The 7717-nt window shown below is 46.8% G+C and overlaps 1 protein-coding gene and 1 pseudogene across 2 annotated transcripts in view; one reads left to right on the top strand and one right to left on the bottom strand.

The window, feature by feature from the left end:
* The first annotated feature begins 574 nt into the window (after positions 1 to 574).
* GTF2E2 (general transcription factor IIE subunit 2) overlaps positions 575 to 7717 on the top strand; it is a 69222-nt gene continuing 62079 nt past the window's right edge. Inside the window, exons 1-2 of one of the 2 annotated variants that reach the window (XM_073902409.1) lie at positions 575 to 810; positions 1214 to 1311. The gene's annotated coding sequence lies outside the window, so the exon portion shown is untranslated. The remainder of the gene's footprint in view (positions 811 to 1213; positions 1312 to 7717) is intronic. The other variant, XM_025886080.2, reaches the window with a different exon arrangement.
* LOC112834623 (17S U2 SnRNP complex component HTATSF1 pseudogene) lies at positions 4806 to 7439 on the bottom strand (annotated as a pseudogene).

Genomic DNA, 7717 nt, shown 5'->3' with positions numbered 1-7717 from the left:
TGAGGAAAGGACAGGGAATTGACACACTCCAATACCTCGAAGGCTGTGGGCAACGCCAGTTATCTTTGTCGTGGCTTTATTCTATCTCTTTATGTTGCTTCTGAATTTAAATCCTTCTCCAAGAGAGTTCACAGGTGTGGTGGTTGGGAATTTCAGCTGGGCTCCACGTCCGTATTTGCCTTTGCTAGCCGTGCGGTCTTGATCAAGTCATTTAGCTTCTCCGGGCCTCTTGTTTCCTGACTTGTAAAAGAGACAGCTGGGACAATGTTCTTTGAAGTTCAGGTGCTGGTGACTAGCGTTTGACGTAAAGTACCAAACACCTGGAGGAGGATCTGGCCGCTTTAAAGTTCTGCAAAGGAAAGGTTTTTTCCATTGTAGCAACTGGCTACTTTCTTTCTACCTGAGTCTCATTCTCCGCCCTTCCCCCCTCCGCCCCGTTGTCATAGAAATGCGGGACGCCCCAGCTGGCTGATTGCCCCGCTGCTAGACTCTTGGCGGGGCACGTGACGACGCACGCGCGTTCTCGGCGGCGGGGGCGCCGCGGTGCCTGCCGGGACTGAGCTCCTAGTAGCCTGATCAGGAAGTGGCGGGCGGAGCCCCCGGCCGAATCGCACCGCCTCAGCCGCCGCCGCTACCGCCGCCGCCAGTGCGGAGATCCCGACCTGGCGGGGCTGCGCTGGGCGTGCGTGCGGGCAGGCGGGGGCGCTGACGAGGAGCAGGAAGCGGTGGCCACGCGGGCGTGGGCGGCTGGTCGAGGTGGAGGCGCTGGGAGGCGGCGGTCGGTCGCGTGGGGCGGCCCTCCTCGCTCAGGTAGGGGCTGCGGCCGCCGGGTGAGGGGAGCGGAGCCCCGGCCTGTTGTTCTTCGGGACCGCCGCCTCCCGAGGGCCGAGCTTGTCTTCCAGCTCTCGGGAAGCTGGGGCTGCGGTTCCCTGCGCGAAACACTAAACACCCTAACAACTTCTTCGGAGCATTGTCTTTTAGGCCGGAGGTCCATTGAGCAAACTTTTGGGTTGGAAAGAGGGGAAATTCGCAGAGAGCTGATTGTGTCTCTTCCTAGCCCCCGACTTTACATCAGCAGTAGGCGAGCGAAACGTGTGTGGAGTTTAGGGAACCACGGTGTCCAACTAAAGGCTTTGATTTAGATGCACCTTTACGGGCTATTTTTTTAAGCTGTCTTTTGGAGCCTGGGTTTGTAATGATCCCTAAACTTTAGTTATTAGAGTCGTTTTGGCTGCAAAGTCTAGAGACATGTTCCAGATCCAAACACTACGGTACCTTTTCGTCCACCTCTCCATTCCTGTGATTTAAGAGGTAAGCAGTCCGTTTCTTACCTTGCTGGCTGTTCTTGGCTGTGTTCTTAGGTGCCAGTGGCAGCTCGAGGCTTACGCAGGGAAAGAGGCGAAAGAGAGGAAAAGTAGAAAGGTTGTAAAAAGTCGTATGGTAGAGTGGAAAGAACGTGTGCTTTGGAGCCAGAAGATTTTGATTTAATTTTTGGCTTCTCAGTGACCATCCATGAAGGAACACGTGTAACTCCCTGAGTTGTGATGTTTTGTTTTTGTTTTTTTTAAATGGAAAATGGGCATGGTTATGTATCCTGTCTACTACACAGGTCAGTTTATGTAAAACTCTACGGATTTTTTGAGTAGTCTGAAAAAAAGGAGGAAAAGTTAGGCGGAGCATGCGATGGTGGGAGAGACAGACAGACGTTAAGCCTTCTGCTCGAGGTGCCGTTGAACGTTACCCAGAGCACACAGGTCGCCTTTGTTTTAGAGTTCTTGACCAGTATTTCAGGTCTGGAGTAAGGAAGCATTTGATTTAGGAGGCAGGGTATTGGTGTCCTGGCCTAGGTACTTAGAAATGTGTAACCTTAGCTGTACCTTTTCACTTCAGATTTCACATATTAAAATAAGGAATAAAACTAAAACCAATTATCTCATAGAGTTGTGAGGCTCAAGTGCTGTAAGCATTTAGGTTTTTGTAAACTAAGGCTTTTGTTTAAGTCTGTGTTAAAATCATGATTAAAAGCCTGGTTTAATTACCTGTCTTTACAAGGTGAAATAAACAGCTACACATGTTTCCTGTGTTTGTCTTGTTGCCCCACTTTATCACTTGTGATTTCTCCTCCCCCCCACACTTCCTCCCCCTCCCCAAGACTCTCCTATCTTCCTCACCCTAGCATAATCATTGTTATTTTTTTTCAGATCCATCTCAAACATACTTGTATAGCTTTATTATTTAAAAAAATTGCTTTTCACAAACATTGTCTGATTTTAAAGTTGGACTAGATATAGACTGCATTAGTAGTCATTTTGCTTATGATAAAATTGGACTTAGGTCTAGTGGATTGCCTACGGTCATGTTGCAGTTAGAGATTAGTACTGAGGGTTCCAGAAGTCAGGTCTTTGATACCAGTGCCAGTGACTCTTACTTATTCAAGTAAAGGTTACTCTGATTATTTATTTTTCTTTTTTCCAAGATTTTATTTATTTGACAGAGAGAGACACAGCGAGAGAGGGAACACAAGCAGGGGGAGTGGGAGAGGGAGAAGCAGGCTTCCTGCTGAGCAGGGAGCCTGATGCAGGGCTCCTGGGATCATGACCTGAGCGAAGGCAGATGCTTAACGACTGAGCCACCCAGCTGCCCCTACTCTGATTATTTCTTATCAGTGCTTATATTTTTAACTTTTAGCACTCTAAGTCACATTTTATTCATTGGTTTTTAATCAGAGTGCTCATTTCTTTAATCTCAAATGTAAGCTGCTTGAAGGAAAGGGTTTATCTTCTAGAACTCTTCAAAACTTGAAGTACATAAACACAAGACAAGTACACGAAGCTTAGAGTCAGAAACATAAGACATTTAATAAAGGCTTGTGAAACCTGTAACGAGGCTAAAACAATTTAAAGATATGTTTGTGTTCATTATTCATTTAACAAATATTTATTGAGCTACACTGTGCATGAAGGCTTTCACAGTTAAGATGGGGGCACCTGGGTGGCTTATATGGTTAAGTGTCCAACTCTTGAGCTCAGCTTAGGTCTTGATCTCAGGGTGGTGAGTTCAAGCCCCCCGTTGGGCTCCACGCTGTGCATGGAACCTATAAAAACAAAGCAAAACAAAATAAAGTAAAAAAAAAAAAAAAAGTCTTTTTCCTCCCAGACCTTCCTTCCGTACTTGTGAAGAATGCAAAAATCATTTACATGGTCAGCTTGTTGTGCTTCCTAGACTTTCCATGGTATTCTAGGAGAGTTCAAACAAGAGAGGAAATTTTCTTCTTTTTTAACGATTTTATTCATTTGAGAGAGGGGGAGAGAGAGAGAGAGCACGCTAGTGCGTGCGAGCATGAGCAGGGGGGAGAGGCAGAGGGAGAAGGAGAAGTGGACTCCCTGCTAGCCCAATGTGGGGGCTCATAGGGCTTGATCGCAGGACCAGGAGATCATGACCTGAGCCAAAGGCAAATGCTTAACCATCTGAGCCACCCAGGTGCCCCAGGAACTCTTTTTCTTAATTGACACACACAGAGTTACTTTAGTTTCAATATACAAAATAGTGATTTTATTTTATTTATTTTTATTTATATTTATTTATTTATTTTTAAGATTTTATTTACTTGAGAGAGAATGAGAGAGATAGCATGAGAGGGAAGAGGGTCAGAGGGAGAAGCAGACTTCCCGCCGAGCAGGGACCCTGATGCGGGACTCCATCCCAGGACCCTGGGACCATGACCTGAGCCGAAGGCAGTCGCTCAACCAACTGAGCCACCCAGGCGCCCTATTTTATTTTATTTTATTTTTTTATTTTTATTTTTATTTTTTTTAAAGATTTTTTATTTATTTATTTGAGAGAGAGAGAATGAGAGATAGAGAGCACGAGAGGGAAGAGGGTCAGAGGGAGGAGCAGACTCCCTGCCGAGCAGGGAGCCCGATGTGGGACTCGATCCCGGGACTCCGGGATCATGACCTGAGCCGAAGGCAGTCGCTTAACCAACTGAGCCACCCAGGCTCCCTATTTTATTTATTTTTAAATAGATTTTTTTTTAATGAAAAAGCACCAGTGCAGTTTATTTTAATGCTTCTAATTCATGAGAGTCACTTCTTAATGCTACAGCAGAAGTCAGTTCGCCAATACTTAATCTGGAAAGGACAGTCAAGAAAGACTCCAATTTTCATTGGGACTACACAACTCAGCACAGAACTAGGCACCATGAATCTAGAACAAAAAGCTGAAGTATGCATGATACAAGTAGATCTTAAACTCCAGGGGATCCATGAACCTCTGAAAAGTGTATACAAAAAAGCTGTGTAGTGTGTGCATACATTTTTCTGGGGAAAGGTCCCATGACTTCAGTCAGCTCCTCAAGGGGCCCAAACAGTACATAGGAGAATTCTAATCTCCTCTGTATTTCCAATAAGGGAAGCTGTGGACCTCAGAAAGTTCACTTTCGCACATCTCAGAGTCCATTTTCGTGGAAAGAGGGTGGAAAAGAAAACAAATGAAAGTAGCTCGCAAGGACTAGGCAGGGAAAAACTCCAGCGTGTTATTTACTTTATAATTTTAGTAACATGTTCTGGGTTAGGGAAGGGAAATGGGGATGTAAGTGCTAAGGGAAGCTGGAAGCAAGAAGACCCCTCTGAGCTTTATCAAGTCCTCACAAACACCACACACTTTAGTATGAATAAAGCAACAGCAAGAATTTAAAATACAATGTAATGCAAGTCCAATTTTTCAGTTTCGGCATATTAACAACCTATTTTTATTTTTGAATTATCACAAACTTCAATCAGAATACTTTAAAAAATATTCTGCATACGTTTAACAAATCTGACAGAGGACAAGTACCCAGCTGACTTGCATTATACTATGAAGTTTTACCTGAACGGCTGGCAATTAACACAGATTTAAAATCATTAAGTACAGGTAACAGTGAAAATTTCAATGCATTGTTCTGCTGGCATCCTACCACTAGGCACATGTTCATGTAACACTACTAGCAATTACCCTGGAGCACAGGCAGAATGCGGATGGAGGAAGCTCCCTATCAAGCAAGTTTAAGGGATTAAATGTCATTGACCTCGTCCTCCCTACTGAGGACAAAGCTGCTGCCTGTGGAGAGGGGCCCTTCGTCTTTCACATTCCCCACGCCCCTCACTGTCCCTCTCTCGTCAGAGTCGTCAAACAGCTTCTCACTGGAATCCTCGTCGTCGAACAGCTTCCCGTTGGAATCATCCTCTTTGAACATCTTTTCGTCCACGTCTTCATCTTCCTTTACCTCTACTCCTTCTTCCTCGTCCTCTTTGTCATCCGAGTCTTCGAACATCTTGTCAGCGTCTTTGAGCCTCTTTTCATCTGCGTAGTCTTCGTCCTCTTTGTCGTCTGACTCGTCATCAAACACCTTTTTGTATGTGTCTTCCCCTTCCTTGTCATCGGACTCTTCGTCAGACTCTCTCTCGGAGACTTCCTCCTCAAACACTCTTTCGGAGCTGCTATCTCCAAATTCCGATTTGTCAGAGTCATTGTCTTCGAACTTCCTACTGAGAATGTTTTCACCAAACTCCCTGTTGGAGCCGTCCTCGTCAAAATCCTTCTCGAGGCTGTTCTCTTCAGATTCTTTCTCGGAGCCGTCTTCAAACTGCTTTTCAGAGCAGTCTTCTTTGGATTCCCTTTCCGAGTTGTCTTCATCAGACTCCTTTTGGGGGCTCTCATCCTCTTCATACTCCTTGCTGGGGCCGTCTTGGTCAGATTCCTTTTCAAGGCCATTCTCTTCATAATCATTTTTGAGCCTCTTCTTTTTGGATTCCCGTTCGGGGCCATTCTCTTTAGACTCTGTTTTAGGACTACCCTCTTCGAACTCTTTCTCAGGACTGCCTTCTCCGGACTCTCTCTCAGGGTAGTCTTCTTCACGCTCTCTTTTGGGGCAGCCTTCTTCAGATTCTTTCTGGGGCCAGCCTTCTTCAGCCTCTTTTTCGGGGCCGCTCTCTCTGGCATCTTTTTCCGAAACATCTCCTTCAAATTCTCCCCCATCTTCGGTTTTTTCAAACTTCTTTTCATCGATAGGTTCTTCGAATGCCATTTCATTTGTGGCTTCTTGTGCATTCATTTTAGATGTGCTAGGGTGCTCTGAAAAATGCCTTACTCTAGAAGGCCCTGCCCTTTCCAAAGCACAAATGGAATTCGAATGCCGGAGGCCTGTGTTGGCCTCGGGAGCATTGAGGAAAGCCTCCCATCCTCTCAGCCTTTCCTCCCTTTCTCTTGTGGTCTCTTCCACCTGATAATCTGTAGTTCCATCCCACGCCTGGGCAGTGATTTGACGGCCACCAAACCACCTTCCATTGAGAGTCTGAATACAATAATCAGCTTCCTCTGGATCTCTGAAGGACACAGAGGCCACACCATCTGGGTGTCTATCAAAGAGAAGGAGCTTCCTAATTTGTCCAAACTTTGAACACTCTACTCGAAGGTCTTCTCTGATTTCATTCAGCACCAGTGGGTCATCCTCAAAATCCATCGGATGGAACATATTTTTGATGATGACAACTCGCTCGTGCCGCATCCAGGATGGGCCGGCTCGTCTCTCAGGTCTCCAGTCCAACTGCTTCTGTTGCAGAGACAGCTTTTTCTTGTAGTCTTTGCACTTCTTCTTCTTCTTTGAGGCATCATATTCCCCCTTCAGTTGAAACTTTGCCACTTCAACATGTAATTTGTAGCCTCTAATTTCATCTTCATCCAAGAGTTTTAATGCAAGATCCACAGATTCCCTCTTCAAATAACAGCAAAGACCATCTCCTTTAAGATTTCCTTGATTATCTTTGTAAAGTTTGACCTTAAATTCTTCTGTTTGAGGATCTCTCATAATAATGCCAAACTTGGACATGAGCTGTATAAATTCATCCACTGTAATGTCTGGAGGCAAACCAGACACATACACATTTGTATTTCTGTCTTCTTCAACGTGAAACCATCCTGATTCGGCCTTTCTCTTTTCTCCCCTCTTTTTGGGATCACTGGGTTCAGGGGTTTTTCTTTGCGGAGGTTCTTCTGCAGTCTTAGCACTGACTTGTATATTTGCAGTAGAGCTAGATGCCCCATCATTAGAAAAGCCATAATTGGCCTGATACGTAGCAATGAAATCTTCAGTGATCTTAGGGAACCAAGCCTTCTTGTCCAGGTCCCACTCGTACGGGGTGTCAGCCGGCTGCTGCCTGAAAGAATCGGGCTCTCCACTGGGATCCTTCTGGGTGTCGCCGTCCTTGGCGTCGCCGTACAATTCTTGCATTCGCAACTGCTCATCAAACTCGTCGTTCCCTTCCAAGTTGTTGCCGCTCATGTTGTCGACTTAGGCAAGGGACAGGGTCCGCGCGGGCAAATAGCAAAGAGGCCGAAATGCAGCCAGAGGCTACAGAGAAAGGGAGGCCAGCCGCACTCGGCCCACGCCCCGCCGTCTCCCGGCACGACTCCCCGCCGCGCCCCAGCAGCCCCCGGGAGGTCGGGGCGGCCCTGCGCGAGCGCCGCCTCCCCCTGCCGCTCCGCGCCCCCCACCGCCCGCCTTCCTGCCGCGCGTGTGTGCGCGTGCGCGCGCACGCGCTTAAATAGATTTTTTTTTTGTCAGCAGAGAGACTACGGTGTGGGGGGAGGGGCAGAGGGAGAAGCAGGCTCCCAAGGAGCAAGGAGCCCGAAGCGGGACTCCGTCCCAGGACGCTGGGATCATTACCTGAGCCGAAGG

This window comes from Callorhinus ursinus, unplaced genomic scaffold (genome assembly GCF_003265705.2).
Source record: "Callorhinus ursinus isolate GAN/ISIS: 27379988/994484 unplaced genomic scaffold, GSC_fseal_2.0 scaffold17, whole genome shotgun sequence".
NCBI lineage: Eukaryota > Metazoa > Chordata > Mammalia > Carnivora > Otariidae > Callorhinus > Callorhinus ursinus.
This window is presented reverse-complemented; position numbering and strand designations above follow the sequence as displayed.